Here is a 17672-nt window from a genome sequence, read left to right as displayed (position 1 = left end):
GGTGCCTATCACTAACAGCAGTGCCCTGAGACAGGAGGGGTGGGTGCCTATCACTCCCAGCAGTGCCCTGAGCCAGGAGGGGTGGGTGTGGAGTCCTCCCAGCAGTGCCCTGAGACAGGAGGGGTGGGTGTGGAGTCCTCCCAGCAGTGCCCTGAGACAGGAGGGGTGTGTGCAGAGTCCTCCCAGCAGTGCCCTGAGACAGGAGGGGTGGGTGCCTATCACTCCCAGCAGTGCCCTGAGACAGGAGGGGTGGGTGTGGAGTCCTCCCAGCATGCCCTGAGACAGGAGAGGTGGGTGTGGAGTCCTCCCAGCAGTGCCCTGAGACAGGAGGGGTGTGTGCAGAGTCCTCCCAGCAGTGCCCTGAGACAGGAGGGGTGGGTGCCTATCACTCCCAGCAGTGCCCTGAGACAGGAGGGGTGGGTGTGGAGTCCTCCCAGCAGTGCCCTGAGACAGGAGGGGTGTGTGCAGAGTCCTCCCAGCAGTGCCCTGAGACAGGAGGGGTGGGTGCCTATCACTAACAGCAGTGCCCTGAGACAGGAGGGGTGGGTGCCTATCACTCCCAGCAGTGCCCTGAGCCAGGAGGGGTGGGTGTGGAGTCCTCCCAGCAGTGCCCTGAGACAGGAGGGGTGGGTGTGGAGTCCTCCCAGCAGTGCCCTGAGACAGGAGGGGTGTGTGCAGAGTCCTCCCAGCAGTGCCCTGAGACAGGAGGGGTGGGTGCCTATCACTCCCAGCAGTGCCCTGAGACAGGAGGGGTGTAACACATGTGTGTGAGGCCAGAATTATCCACATGCATACTGGCTACAAGGGAACATGTCCCCATGAACTCATGTCAACAGACTCCACACACAAGTACAGTGATCACCAAGGATGCCACGATTGTTGCAGGTGGAGACATGGCCCTGCATGCATGTCCAAAGTAGAAGGGCTCCGTCACACACACAGCTCATGTAGACACAGCTCTGCGCTAAACATTGGGAACACCCTGCAGGGAAGAAAGCTGGGTACACAGAGGAAGGAATACACCCTGGGACAAGTGCACCATGCAGTAACTGCTTACATGAACAAAGAAAGTTAGCCAACACCTTGTGATGGCACACAGATCCCAGGGTCCCACCAATGAGCAGTACACTACTACATATCCCACACACCCAAACCCTTACACACCACCCAAAACCATGTAGCAGCCCCACCAACACCAATACCAGCATAGCAGTAGTGTGATAATGAAAACAAAATTAAGCTTTATTCAGCATGAGCACAATGTCCGTGGATCGCAGGCAGTTCAATCTTCACAAAGCCCATAGGGCAGTCAATGATTCTCAGCTGGATGGGGGACACAGTGGGATGGGTGTCCCCTACCTTGCCTGCACAGTCAAATGGCATCGTCTTCCACACTGGTGAGGGCATCAGGGGGGGGGGAAGCAACAGGCACCGCAGGGACATCAGGGCAAAGGGGCGGCGTTGTGGGTGCAGGGATGGAGGACTCCACCACAGGGGGTGGGTCAGTGCCAAAGGCGGAGGCCAGGATGGCACTACACACCTTTGCAAGGTCCTCCAGGGAGTCCCCTGCACCCGAAGGGACCTCAGGCCCCAAGGAGGGGGGGGGGGGTCAGAGGGATGGGTCGCAGCGCCACCGGGGGAGGGTGGAGACAGGGGGGGAGACTCAACCACCCTGACCGGGGACCTCCTTGACCGCTTGCGTGGTGGTGTAACTGTGGGGCTCAGGGACAGAGCGGCCATGAAGGAGTCCTTGGGGGAGATGTGGCCAGGAGAGCTGAGGGGAGGGGATTTGGAGGGAGTGGACTGGGTGGAATGCGGACTCCCACTATGGCTGCGTGTCACACGTTTGCCCCCCGACCCAGTGTGTGTGCCTACCTCACCCTGTGTGTGCGTGTCAGGAGGAGTGCGGTGGACCTTCCCTGCTGGTGTGGTGCCCGTGTCCGTTGATGTGGGTGCATGCCGACGTCTGGGTGTACGTGGGACAGGCATGGGAGTGGAAAGTGTGGATGGGGCAGGGGTAGGTGGGGGGAGGTCGCGCTGCAGGAGACCCACTGCTGCAGTCAGTGTGGAGTCTATGGACCTCAGCAAGTTGCGTTGGTCAGCCTGCGATGAATGAATGCCCTCCAAGAAAGCCTCGATGTTGGTGAGGGTTTTGCCGTGGGCATCGAGGACATTAAGGATCGCAGCCTGACCAACCTGCAGTTGCCGCTGGATGTCCACAGACTCTGCATTGGCGGCAGCAGTGGAGACAGGGGCAGGGGGTGCGGTGCCTGGCAGGAAGGAGACATGCTGTGACCGGGCACGCTGGGAAGGGACACGAGCAAGTGGGAGGCGGCTGGTGGGAACTGAGGGGGCGGTGCGAGGTGTTGTTCCGCTGTCAGCTGCTGGTGCAGCCACCGCCCACTCGGAGACATCCTCCTCGGACCTGTCAGCTTCGTATTCTGACGTGCCAGTCGACAGGTCCTCGGCCGCACTATCCTCCACCTCTGTCCCACTCGATGTGCCAGCCCCGATGTCACGGCTGGCACTGGTGCTCGGTCCCTCCGCCTTGCCTGTGTCCATGTCTCCCTCTGTGTCCCCCGACGATGCTGTGGGCAGGGTGGAGAGACAGAAATTAATCAGACAGCTGTACACATCAGTCACATGAGTCCAATCGACATAGGTAACACTGCATAGCCTGAAAAGGAAGATCCCTAACATCTACTAAACAAGGTACCGATGTAGGGCATGAAACACACAGTTGGTTGAGCCACCATGCCACTGAAATACCATGGAGAGCATGAGACAATAGCTAAACACAGGAAACGGAGTCTGACATAGCACCCAGGCCCTGGGGACAATCCAGCACTGCATCTGCACCACACAGCGTTGGCGAAAATACCGATGACCAGGGACCATATCCATGAACTTGAGACACATGCTGCATAGGTAATGCTGAAAACATGCCCAACATGACTCGGTCACTGCACATTGCGTGTGTGTCCAGACACATCACACACTGCCCAGACCCAGCAAGTAGAAATCAGGATTTGACACATAGGCATTGCCCGCCCCAACAAGACCCTACACGAGGCAAATTGTTGAGACACAGGTGGCACCAACATCTCATAGTCTGGGTGATACACACAGGGGCAGGCAAAAAGCAAGATTGGACGCCAAACAGCCAAGGTGCGCCTGTACAAATAATGAGGTACCAGTGCCCATCCTCAGATGAGTATAACAAGACACACAGGCACTGGCAACTGTGAGTATGAAGAAGGACAATCAGGTCAGGCTGCACAGTGGACACCTGTACAAAATAGCACGTCTATATACATGGTGACAGGGGACAATGGCATAGAGCACAACCTACGCTGTAGACACTGAGATTGTCCACGTTTCTGATGACACATACACCACTGAGGAAAAGGTGCCCCAGGGGACAGTAGTGGGCACGCAACTACATGCTACTGAATGGTAATGACTGCAACACACGTCACCATCCCTGCACTATGTGTATCGCACACTCATGCACATCATGTCACAGGCCACTACATAGGACATGCGCGCTGTAAGGCATGACACATGAGAGACCAACTCCCATGTCTGGAGTCAGCATCAGTGCCAACTGACATGGAACCCACATGCAGTGAACTTGACAGTGCACAGGCAAGGTCCCACAACCTGTTACACACCACCCCCACACATGATGCTACAGTCATTGTTCTCGTGGACAAAGCACCAGCCTACATTACCTTGTGAAGGAGTGACTACACACAGACCAGGGAACACATTGCAAGGAGGGGAAGGGTGGCAGGGGCGCAGCGCTATACTGGGGCAAACAGGATCTGCACAGCACCTTTAAACCCTGCCAGTGAATTCATGCTACTGTGCCCTTACAAATGCCGGTGACACACAACAAACACACATGTACCTACCCCCTTCCGGCTGCTGCATCGCCTGTAAGCGCCTCTCCAGGTCTGGAAAGACCACCGGCAGCACACGCCTGTGGAGGTGGCTCAGACGGCGGCGGCCGCGGTTCTTGTGGCTCTCAGGTGAGTCCCCCAGCAGGAGCCGTGCAATCCTCCGCATCCAGCACCGGATATCCTGCCAGCGTTTCCTCACCTGGGGCAGGCTCCGCCTCCGACCATCCACACCCCTCACGGCACTGACGGCGGTCAGCCAGATCTGCTCCTTGGCAGTGGCGCCTACCTGTGAGGAGGAACACGTGACACCACATCAATACACCAGCCACATGTCACAGAGAGACATATGGGTACAAATTAGCTGGTTACAACAAGGCATGTCATGCAGCCAACGCATTGCACCTTTGTCATAGGGACATCATCCCCTGGTGAGGGAAAAAGCAGTACGTGCCACAGTGGGTACACAGGTGGAATGATGGCAATGTCACAATCAATGATCAAGGCTCACACTGTGCATCACACCCACCCCTCCTGTCTCAGGGCACTGCTGTTAGTGATAGGCCCCCACCCCTCCTGTCTCAGGGCACTGCTGGGAGGACTCTGCACACACCCCTCCTGTCTCAGGGCACTGCTGTGAGTGATAGGCCCCCACCCCTCCTGTCTCAGGGCACTGCTGGGAGGACTCTGCACACACCCCTCCTGGCTCAGGGCACTGCTGTGAGTGATAGGCCCCCACCCCTCCTGTCTCAGGGCACTGCTGTGAGTGATAGGCCCCCACCCCTCCTGTCTCAGGGCACTGCTGGGAGACATCAGGCACCCCCCCCCCCTGGAACCCCCCCGACAGTACATGGCATGTGTGTTACACCTGGACACAATGGCAGAAGTCACAGTCACAACATAGGGACAGTCTGTGGCAGTGGCCTATGCACTCACCTGATACCCTGGTCGCCCATACAGCATGGAGTACTGTGGGAGGATCACATCCAGCAGAGCCATGTTCTCCTCCAGGGTGAATGGCTGTGTCCTCTCCACAGCCCTTGACATGGTTCCAGGGAATCAGTAGCAGCAGCTGGGTCGACGAATGCAAAGATGTGCAGGCAAGTACTCCCTCATGGGACCTGGCTGCCTTATATGTGCCCTTCTGCCCAGTCTCATGCACAGGAGTACAGAGTGATTGGTCACTCACATTTGCATCCTATGTTTCCACCAATCCCTTCAAACCTAGCAGTCTGTGGGTTCTCTATCGGTTTCATTCTCCTGCATGATGTCAGCCCCACAAACACATTGCAACAAAGTACAAGAATTCCAACTGACTTCTGCTGTGCACCTTCCAGAACAATTTCGAAATTTGAACTTGGTCTCCATGACAACCAGCATGCATGTAGGCCTTAATACTTGTCCCCTATGTAATTTGGAGCATCACACACAGGTACGGTGCGTTTCGGGGCCCTAGGGCACCCCAAATGCATGGCAACGGCCCGTACATGCATGCCTACGTTCACTATCACTATGGGTCTGCACGCGTATGCGTACTCGTAGTGGTACGGGCCGTACACTCGCATGTACGCTCACTATCACTACGAGTACGCATACGCGTGCAGACCCATAGTGATAGTGAGCGTAGATGCGTGTGTACGGTCCGTACCACTACGGGTACGCATACGCGTGCAGACCCATAGTGATAGTGAGCGTAGATGCGTGTGTACGGTCCGTACCACTACGGGTACGCATACGCGTGCAGACCCATAGTGATAGTGAGCGTAGATGTGTGTGCACGGTCCGTACCACTACGGGTACGCATACGCGTGCAGACCCATAGTGATAGGGCCGTACACACGCATCTACGCTCACTATCACTATGGGTCTGCACGCGTATGCGTACTCGTAGTGGTACGGACCGTACACACGCATCTACGCTCACTATCACTATGGGTCTGCACGCGTATGCGTACCCGTAGTGGTACGGACCGTACACACGCATCTACGCTCACTATCACTATGGGTCTGCACGCGTATGCGTACCCGTAGTGGTACGGACCGTACACACGCATGTACGCTCACTATCACTATGGGTCTGCACGCGTATGCGTACTCGTAGTGATAGTGAGCGTAGATGTGTGTGCACGGTCCGTACTACTACGGGTACGCATACGCGTGCAGACCCATAGTGATAGGGCCATACACACGCATCTACGCTCACTATCACTATGGGTCTGCACGCGTATGCGTACTCGTAGTGGTACGGACCGTACACACGCATCTACGCTCACTATCACTATGGGTCTGCACGCGTATGCGTACCCGTAGTGGTACGGACTGTACACACGCATCTACGCTCACTATCACTATGGGTCTGCACGCGTATGCGTACCCGTAGTGGTACGGACCGTACACACGCATGTACGCTCACTATCACTATGGGTCTGCACGCGTATGCGTACTCGTAGTGATAGTGAGCGTACATGCGAGTGTACGGTCCGTACCACTACGGGTACGCATACGCGTGCAGACCCATAGTGATAGTGAGCGTACATGCGTGTGTACGGTCCGTACCACTACGGGTACGCATACGCGTGCAGACCCATAGTGATAGTGAGCGTACATGCGTGTGTACGGCCCTATCACTATGGGTCTGCACGTGTATGCGTACTCGTAGTGCTACGGACCGTACAAATGCCTGTACGCTCGCCATCACGATGGGTACACATACGGCAGCACTCCCACAGTGATTTGGGAACATACACAGGCCCTCTTAGCAGCAGTACGGCGGTTTTTACACATCACTGTGGTGATAGGCGACACACAGGTAGGAATAGGGCGGACATACTTGTCCATGGATGGACATACTTGTCCAGGAATGGACATCAAGGCATCGTCTGTGCATTACTACATGTGTGGGGCACAGGTGTTACAGGCTGTGATGTGGAACATGCCTCCTGAGTGGAGAAGGCACCAGATGTATGATGAGATGTGTACAGGTGTACTGTGTGAGGGTGCAATGTGTGCCAGGCATGCCCTTGACTCCTTTGACATGTGTGCATGTCGGACTGCGCACTTGGGGTGAGCGTCACTGGCATGGCACGGACACCAACACACGGAAGTGTCCCATGATGCCCGGTACAGGGGTCATGACACATGACTTGTCACTACCCACAGTGCACAATGTGACTATGTCATATATGTGTCCGGGATTTACATCAGGTTGATGTTGTAGCACCCTCAAAAGCTGCAGCCGTTGCAGCAACCAACATGTGGCTGTGTGTAGATTGTCATTGCACACTGTTCCGCACACCATGCCACATGTGTTATCGGATGTGAGGTGCACATGTATGCATGGGACACGGAGTAGCGTGACAAGGCCATGTCAGCATCCTCACAAGGAATGTGTGGTGAGTCATGACATGTGCACCTTCATGGCAAGGTGTGTGGGCTGGACTAGTGTAATGTCATGTGACCTGTGGCTCCAGTGTTCCGCTACCAGTCTCTGCAATCGGCATCCCACTTCTGCTGATGTGTGGGTGTATGTCACTCCTGTCTTGCGTCGGGCTGTTCACTTGCACTGGGACACAGCTATTCCCATGGCGTGGCATGGGGAGGTTCTCAATCACCGTGTGTAGCTGGGTCTTGGAAGGAGTGTCACCTTGCATCCATACGTGTCCTGGGCATGTAGCACATACCTGACTCCCTATGTAGCATGTGTGTATTGCCAGATTTACATGTGCTCAGTAGACATGAGTTGTTGTCGTAGTGCACTCACTCTTCCTTGTCACTTCCTCATTACTGCAGAGCACCGCCTCTTGCCCGGATAATTCCAGACTTGGCTGCCATGCAGGAGAATGACAGCATCCGGCTCTACCGCTTCACCCAACCATTGATTCTGGAGTTGACGGCGAGACTGACACCACACCTGCAACCGCTGCACAGGTATCCCACGGCACTGACACCCCAGCTGAAGGTAATGGCTGCCCTACATTTCCTTGCCACGGGTACCTTTCAATATACCATAGCTCATGTTGGTGGCATGTCCCAGAGCATGTTCAGCGGTGTGCTGCATGATTTCTTAGAGGCCATGTTGATTCACCTGGATGACTTCATCAAGTTCCCAACCCCTGAACAGATGACAGAGGTCAAGCGTGGATTCTATGCCCTGGGAGGGATGCCCCATGTCATTGGGTCCATTGATGGGACACATGTAGCTTTGGTATCACCACACGCACGGGAGGTGGCGTACCGAAATCGGAAGCACTACCACTCCATCAATGCCCTTGTAGTGTGTCTGTCCAACATGGTGATTTCACATGTCTGTGCTCGTTTCCCAGGATCAGCACACGATGCCTACATCATGAGGCGTAGCGGAATGCCTGATATGATGATGCAGCTGCGCAACGAACGGGCATGTGTTGTTGGTGGGTACAGTCTGTCTGTCCTGTATTCTGTATAGCCGAGCAGCACGACCGCTTCGCCAGTTCTAACGATATCCATGTGCTTTCCTTGTAGGGGACGCTGGCTATCCCAACATGCCTTGGCTGCTGACACCTCTCCGCAACCCCATCACGTCGGCCCAGCTCCGCTACAACACCGCCCATGGCCGGACAAGGCGAGTGATAGAGAGGACGTTTGGCATGCTGAAGAGCCGATTCCGGTGCCTCCACAAGACCGGCGGCGCACTCCCATATGCCCCGGCGAAGGTTTGCAAGATCTTCATGGTCTGCTGCATGCTGCACAACATGGCAGTTCAAAGAGCTGTGCCACTCATCCTGAATCAACATGACGAGGACCATCCACCCGTGGAGGACGAAGGGCTTGGCAATGGGGCTAGTGATGTGGAGGATGTGGAGCCGCAAGAGGACATCCGGACTCGCCTCATACGCGACTTCTTTGCTTAGTGGTGAGTACCAGTGTCTGAGTGTGCACGCCTTGGTCCCCGTGTGGCATGTGTTGTGATGTGTGTCTCCACCTGCATGTATGGCACGTGAGTCAGAGGTGTGTGTGGGTGTGTCACTGGAGTGATGGTGGCAGTGATGGTAGTATTTCCCCACTCATAATTGTGACCTAGCATGTTGTCATCCATACATGTGTCGAGTCAATGCACATGCAAGTGGCTGTGCTTTTTGTGGCTGACTTCTTGTGTGTCTCTCTTCCCCAGGTACCTGCGCATGCCATCTTCTGGTTGCATTGTTGTGGCACTGCTATTCCTCATGGACATGGCATCGTGGGCTGACTCAGCATTACAGGCACGGACACGTTTGGAAGTCTCCATGGGGTAAGGGATGCATCTGGGGTGTATTGGGTGTGGCAGTTGTTCACGATGTGTGCACACTGCCCCGGTCGGGGTTTGGTTCCTCTACAGACATGTGGCTTCCCCATGGGACACGACATGCAGCTGGGTACACCTGAATAGATGGGCTGCCTGGTTGTCAGTCATCAGTGATGGGATAGTGGATTGTGATGATGGCATCAATGTGTGTGACACTGCCCTCGGACACATACGGTTAACATTGTCTTGACATGGCGTGGGACTTCCACATCAGCGGATCTATGGTGTATGTCAGGCTCTCCGTGTGCAGCTGTGGGTATTTAGCTGTTAGCCAACACTTGTGTGCCAGTTCCATGGCTATCACGCATTTGTGCTGCAGAAGGGGGGTGCCAGTGTTGGACCCACATGTTACTCCACATGATGTGTTTATGTGTACTTCAAGTTGCCTCTGCAATCCCAAAAACATGACTAATAAAGGTGTCCCTATGCCTCCAAGGTGCCTCTTCTCAGTCAATGCTGGTGTGTTGGCACGGTGCATCCTGCATGTCTGGCATGGTATTCCCTGATTGTGGCTATGTGTCAATGTGTCGAGTGGCAAGATGCAAGCTGTGTGTGTGTGCTGAGACTGTGTATTGGGCATGATGTCCATGACTGTGTGGGTATTGTGACATGTGCCATCCCCATGCATCCAACGTTGTCCATGACCCCATTCTCTGCATCCACCGGACTCAAGCTTGCAGGACATGGTTCTGCCACCTGTCTACACATACCTGGGTGCCCCCCAGGACACTGGCCAGGATCCCTGACCTCTGCGCATGACTGTTGCTGTACTCAATGTGTCTGTCAGCACGGTTGTTCGGCCACCCCCTCAGCTGGTTGTGCCCATCACGGGTGTGTATGGTGCTCCATGTCTGTCTTGCCTGATAAACTGTGACCCATGTGTCCTGTGCCAGACTCAGGCCCCAGGGTGTGGATGGTTGAAGAGAACAGATGACTCAGGCATGTTTAGACTGTACAAGACACATGTTAGGTAATAATGCTACCAGCAGGCATCTACTCTTAATAGTGTGATTTATTATTGGGGGGGGGGGGGGCAAAGTGAGGGGCTTTCCGGGATTAGGGAATCCAAAGTTCAGTAGGGGAGTTGGTGTCCTTGCCATTGGAAATCCTCAGAGTCCATGCCACAGTCTTTGTCAACATTGGTCAGCCAGTGACCAGCAGGGCCATGTGGCAGAGAATGTCTCTTGATGCTGTGATGCTGTTGCTCCAGTGGGCCAGGTGCCAGGCTAGGTGTCCTGGGAGATGGTGATGTAGCAGCCACCCTCACGGTCCTTTCCGTGGATGACCCGGCTTCCTGCGGGGAACCTCAGCAGCAGGCCGTGACGACGTCTGGGATGCTCCGTCGGATGTTTCCTCCTCCTCCTCCTGATCCCTCCCTGTGGGTGGTGATGTTCTCCACCTTCTGGCACAGGGAGGGTCGGCCATGGTGTCGGCCATCCGACGGAGTGTAGCGTGAATCCCCTGGAACGCCGTCACTTGCTCAGCCTGTCTGTCCTCCATCCTCCGTTGGTGTACCAGTAGACAGGCTATTAGCTCCGCATGTTGCTGGGCCTGCTGGACCTTGATCCCCTCGAGGACGGACACAACCTGGGCCATGCCCGTGGTGTCCTGACGGTATGAGTCCAGGATGTTACGGACATGGGAAAATACCGGATCCCCAGCCAACTGGTCAGGCTCGCGCCTCCGCCGTCCTCCACTCCCACCACCCCTGCCCACTTGCGCCTGGCCTGCACTTGTGGGCACATCGGGTCTCCGGGACCCCTGAGGGGTGGCATTGGCGTTGTCGCCTGCCTCCTCCTGGGTGCCCGGGACACCGTGTCCCTCCTGGCGAGCCTGGCTGCATTGTGGTGTTGGGGCAGGGATCCTGGGTGTCTCCTGGGATGTGGCAGGAGTGGGGGTGGTGGTTGGCACGGTTGTACCTGACGCAGGTCAGCAGTGGAGTGTGCAGGTGTGGCGAGCCATGCATTTGCGCCTTCCTTGTAGCACTGTACATGTGCACATGGAGTGGATCCACACACTTATATGATGCAGGTAGCTGTCCTTGTGCTCGTGTACAGGTTGTGACATGGCCCTGCGTTTTGCCATGATGAAGAGGGGGGGTTCTGGCACTGGCCACCCTTGTCTACATGCACGCAGTCCACCTGCTGACGAGCAGACATTCCCACACACCAAAGGACTGATTTGCTCTCCCTGTGTCTCCCTCCTTCTCTATCCCCCTCTCCCTCCCTCTCTGTCCCCCTCTCCCTCCCTCTCTGTCCCCCTCTCCCTCCCTCTGTGTGTCAGCCTCCTCCCTCTGTCCGTCTTCCTGTGTCTCCCTCCCTCTCTGTCCCCCTCTCCCTCCCTCTCTGTCCCCCTCTCCCTCCCTCTGTGTGTCAGCCTCCTCCCTCTGTCCGTCTTCCTGTGTCTCCCTCCCTCTCTGTCCCCCTCTCCCTCCCTCTCTGTCCCCCTCTCCCTCCCTCTGTGTGTCAGCCTCCTCCCTCTGTCCGTCTTCCTGTGTCTCCCTCCCTCTCTGTCCCCCTCTCCCTCCCTCTCAGTCCCCCTCTCCCTCCCTCTGTGTCCCCCTCTCCCTCCCTCCGTGTGTCACCCTCTGTCACCTTGGCCCAGCTTCCTGGGCACACACTGTTAGCAGATCTTTGAGTGGCCCTTGGCCTGTTGATGTGAGTTTGTTTCTGATCTCCAGGCACCCATTTGGTGTGATGTGTGTCTGTGCGCTGCTGCTGTGGTGGTGTGTGCTGCCACTCTTTCACAATGTTGGCTGTTCATTAGCTGCTGTCATGTGCAAAACAGTGCCTTCACCCCATGTGTTGATGCAAGGCGTCCGCCATTTGCTGGCAAGTCATTCCTGTGTTGGGACACAGTGTTTGTCTGGCTGTGACCTAGGCCAAATGGGCAGAGGGCATTGTTGTCTGCTTTGGAGTCGCACTATGTGATTTTTGGTGCCCAGCTTCCCGCCATCCGGGTTACCGTGTCATGTGTTGTTGTCTTCTGTGGCCTGTGACTTGACATTGTCCAGCTGGGTGCATGGGGCATGGTGGCAGCAGTGGCATGTGCCTGCTCATGGAGTGTGGTTGAGTCATGCGATGGCTTGTGGTGGTTGCGTGCCTGTTAGTAATTTTGGTTGTGGTTGCAGTTCCCCCCATGTGAGGTGCGTTGTTTGTGTACTCACCCGGGTCTCGGAGTCCTTCTAATCCTTCAACTGCCTCCACCGTGGCCATCACCCTCTCCTCCCAGGGATGGTACTGTACGGCTCTGCGGGAGGGCCCTCCTCCGGTGGCGTTGGCCTGGTCGTGTTCCTCCTGCCTCTTGGCTCTGACCCTCCTCCGCAGATCGTACCACCTGTTCTGGCAATCCTGCTTGGTCCTCCTGGTGTCCGCAACGGCATTCACAGCATCGACGATGGTCTGCCACATGGCTGTTTTGGCTGCCTGGCTGGTGCTTCTGACCAATGTTCCAAAGATCTGTGGCTCGACTCTGAGGATTTGATCAACAAGGACCTCCAACTCTCGGTGACTGAACTTTGGATTCTTGGTAGTGGGCATGGTGAGGGGTGTGGGTGGGGATGGTGTGGGTGTGGGGGGTGTGTGGATGTTGGGGGGGGTGTGGATGGTTGTGTGTGTGTGTGAATGTGATGAGAGGGTGTTTGTGAGGGTGGTCGTGTGAAGGTGTGCAAGTGTAAGGTGTGGTGTAGCTTGTAGTCTGGTTCTGTGGTGTCTGGCAGCAGTGAGTCTGTTGCAAAGGCTCATGGTTTGTGTGTGTGGGCCCTTTTTATTGGTCCATGGGTGGGTGTGGCAGTGTTTGAAGTTTGGGTGGGTGTGTTATAAGGAGTGGTGGTGTATTGGGCCTCTGTTTGTTTTTGGCAGTTGCAGGTCAGTGATTGTGTTATTTTAGTGGTTGTTGGCCATGTTTAGTGGCTTTGTGCCTTTCGAATGGTGTATTCTTGTGTTGTTTTGTTTTGTCCTGGTTGTGTACGTGCGTTTTGAGCGTGTGTACGGTGTGTACATGGGCCATTTGGTTGTACGATTATGTCCTTGTGTGTGGCTTTGTACGACTCGTACATGCGGTTGTGATGTTGGGGCATGGGGTGCGCTCCGTACTTAGGAGGTTGTGTTGGGGGTGCGCCAGGAACTACTGGGGTGTACATAGAAGGTGGTACGACACGTCCAGGGGTGGGGGTACGACTGGAACGTACTGGGGTGTACATAGACGGTGGTACGACACGTCCAGGGGTGGGGGTAGGACTCGAACGTACTGGGGTGTAGGTTCACGGTGGCACGACACGTACAGGGGTGGGGGTAGGACTCGAATGTACTGGGGTGTAGGTACACGGGGGGTATGACACTGTTAGAAATGGGATTTCTGGTTGGCTAGGGCTTGCGCCAAAGCCAGACAGAAACCACCACTCTAGTCAGGGCTGGGGAGTTACACGCCAAAGATAACCCCTGCTCACCCCCTTGGTAGCTTGGCACGAGCAGTCAGGCTTATCCCTGAGGCGATGTGTAAAGCGTTTGCGCGCGCACCCAGCAACAACACACAAGGCCCACCACAAAGGAAACTTCACACAAGGTATTCTATAAAAATAGCCTTTGTATTATACACAACACATTAGATAAAAACACACACTCTACAATGTGCCAACAGGCACGGGCAGAATTTACAAGGGATTATATGTACAGGGGACAGGGCCACATGGACCACTGTCAGGAATTAGCACTTTTTAGAAATAGGAATAATACTTTAGACCATATCACTTACAATCACTGTAGCACTAAAATAGAACATGTAGCACCCAACCAGTAACTACTGGCGCAATAATGACCTCAGCGTCATCACACTAGCATTAGGTAAGTATACCTGTAGGGGTCTAAGCACCTAAACACATGATGCATAACATTCAGAGGTGTAAAGCAAAGCACATGACGAATAAACACATTCAGAGGCGCAGGAAAGGTACAATGGCGCAAAAACTCACATTAGCCACTATCTGTGGCAATCCCTGGGCCAACTGGCCCTGAAGGGGCAAGGACGCCCTGCGTCCAGAAAGTCAGGGCAAGACTGCGCAAGCCAAAGCACAGAGGCTACAACCTAAACGTAGTAGTTGCCCACTAAGTGCTGGGCAACTGGAGAAATGCTGGGGCCAACGTTGGAGCCTCCCAGGGCTCTGAAACAAATGAAATGCCCCCTAGAGCCTCGCAGGCTCTAAATAATACTGTGCGCCTTCGTTGGAGCCTCGTGGGCTCAATAAACAAATGTGCCCTGTTAGAGCCTCGTGGGCTCGAAATCAAGAATGGCCCTAGATAACGTAGGAGCGGCCCGCTGCCTTCCGGGGCCGCTCTGCTGATGAACAAAATGCCCCCCGTTAGGTTTAGAGCCTCCCTGGGCTCTTCAAAAACAATGTGGGCCGTTGGAGCGCACCAGCGCTCAAAGAAAATATTGCGGGCCTCGTGGAAGCGCAGGCGCTCAGTCCCCATGCAGCCCCAACTCAGCACCTCTCCTCCCCAGCCTACCGCCTCGACTCACCGGTTCGTAGCTGGGGGGAAGGGTCCTCGAGGCGAAGGTGGCGGCAGTCTTCCTCCGGCGGTGCAGGCAGGACGGTGCCCTGTAGCGAGGAGCCCTCTTCACCGGAGCTCTTCCCTCGGGGGTCTGGAATGCGGAGCCTACGGCTCTGTGCACGCCGGCGGCACGTCCCAGTGCGGGGTGGGCTCCCGCCTGGGTGGGGGGGCGCAGTACTTCTCCCCAGGGCCCCGGGGCGCAGGGTAGGCTCCTGCCGGCTCCGGGGCTTCCCAAATCAGCACGAGTCCTCGGTGGGAGGCGGGGTAGGCTCCTGCCTTCCCACTTCCTGTTCCGGTTGTCCCGGAGGCCCGCCCCCGGCCCGCCTGACTTCCTGGTCGGGCGCCGGAGGGCGATTCACGGAGCAAATGCCGGGTGGGCACCGGCGCTTTTAGTATTCAATAAATCGAGGTGGGCACTCGATATTGTGGCAATGTCCCTGGCAGGGTGGGCACCTGCCAGGGGACCTCAGGATCAGCCCAGAACGGGGCAAACGCCGGGTGGGCACCGGCTTTCAAAAATAAAGCGCTCCTGAGCGCTAAAGGCAAGAGTAAAAGCGCTCTAGAAGTGCTGGGGTCCAGAATAAAGCGCTCCTAGCGCTATGAAACAAATGAAAGCGCTCCCAGGCGCTTAAGGATAAAAACCAGGTCCAGAACAAAGTCTTCAGAGGTGGGGGGTCAGGATTGGGCCCAGGGGCCAGCTCACAGGGCCCTCCAGCAGGGAGGCCGTCCCCAGTGGCGGTCTCTCCTGGCACCCAGCAGCAGCAGCCCCCCTCAGGTAAGATCCTGGCAGAGAAACGATTCTGTGGGGACACAGCCCCATTTTTATACAGGCAAACCCTTTGTTCTGGGTTCAGGGTGAGGGGGAAAACCAGTCGCAGCTGGTTGGGGAGCACCCTTGATGTGCTCAGCCCCTCACTCTATTCACTGGCAGGGCTAGGGTCGTCAGTCGCACCACAGGGGGCGGGGCCAGCATTGTGTGTGGAAAACCCTGTCCTATTCAGGACCCAGGTGTACTCCTCCCACCCATCTAGCTGCTGATCTCCCCATTCACCACTGGGTGACTCATCCTGATTCTGGGGAATCCCTAGCCCGTCACATGACACGACCAGCCAATCACGCGACAGACACACTGCACACAGAAGTGCCCACTTCTAGAAGTGGCACTTCCACACTAGGTACATGCATGCCGCACACATCATCGCGCAGCATTCACTCCCACGAGTCCGCACATACCAAACTCGGGCCTGCACACCCCACGCATCAGGAACTACTAGGGACACATACATTCCCCATGCATTCCTATGGGAGGGCAGGCCTATCTCACCACATGCACTCAGAGCACGCACGCACTTTACCCTGGGACACAGGGAAAGTGCGCAGAGACCAAACAATCACCATACCAAGTCACCAATAAAAAGCCAAAAAGTCCAGGGGTGAACCTGCCAGAAGGGCCAAGTCCAACAGACACGTACTGGGGTGGGGGTACGACTGGAACGTACTGGGGTGTAGGTACACGGGGGGTATGACACGTACTGGGGTGGGGGTACGACTGGAACGTACTGGGGTGTACATAGACGGTGGTACGACACGTACAGGGGTGGGGGGGTGTACATTGACGGTGGTACGACACGTACTGGGGTGGGGGTACGACTGGAACGTACTGGGGTGTAGGTACACGGGGGGTATGACACGTACTGGGGTGGGGGTACGACTGGAACGTACTGGGGTGTAGGTACACGGGGGGTATGACACGTACTGGGGTGGGGGTACGACTGGAACGTACTGGGGTGTAGGTAGACGGGGCTATGACACGTACTGGGGTGGGGGTGGGGCAAGAACGTACTGGGGTGTAGGTACACGGGGGGTACGACACGTACTGGGGTGGGGGTACGACTGGAACGTACTGGGGTGTAGGTAGACGGGGCTATGACACGTACTGGGGTGGGGGTACGACTGGAACGTACTGGGGTGTAGGTACACGGGGGGTATGACACGTACTGGGGTGGGGGTACGACTGGAACGTACTGGGGTGTACATAGACGGTGGTACGACACGTACAGGGGTGGGGGGGTGTACATTGACGGTGGTACGACACGTACTGGGGTGGGGGTACGACTGGAACGTACTGGGGTGTAGGTACACGGGGGGGTATGACACGTACTGGGGTGGGGGTACGACTGGAACGTACTGGGGTGTAGGTACACGGGGGGTATGACACGTACTGGGGTGGGGGTACGACTGGAACGTACTGGGGTGTAGGTACACGGGGGGTATGACACGTACTGGGGTGGGGGTACGACTGGAACGTACTGGGGTGTACATAGACGGTGGTACGACACGTACAGGGGTGGGGGGGTGTACATTGACGGTGGTACGACACGAACTGGGGTGGGGGTACGACTGGAACGTACTGGGGTGTAGGTACACGGGGGTATGACACGTACTGGGGTGGGGGTACGACTGGAACGTACTGGGGTGTAGGTACACGCGGGTATGACACGTACTGGGGTGGGGGTACGACTGGAACGTACTGGGGTGTAGGTAGACGGGGCTATGACACGTACTGGGGTGGGGGTGGGGCTCGAACGTACTGGGGTGTAGGTACACGGGGGGTACGACACGTACTGGGGTGGGGGTACGACTGGAACGTACTGGGGTGTAGGTAGACGGGGCTATGACACGTACTGGGGTGGGGGTACGACTGGAACGTACTGGGGTGTAGGTACACGGGGGTATGACACGTACTGGGGTGGGGGTACGACTGGAATGTACTGGGGTGTACATAGACGGTGGTACGACACGTACAGGGGTGGGGGGTGTACATTGACGGTGGTACGACACGTACTGGGGTGGGGGTACGACTGGGACGTACTGGGGTGTACCTAGACGGGTGGGGGTATA

The sequence above is a fragment of the Triturus cristatus genome, chromosome 6, assembly GCF_964204655.1.
Source record: "Triturus cristatus chromosome 6, aTriCri1.1, whole genome shotgun sequence".
NCBI lineage: Eukaryota > Metazoa > Chordata > Amphibia > Caudata > Salamandridae > Triturus > Triturus cristatus.
Note: the sequence above shows the minus strand (reverse complement) of the source record.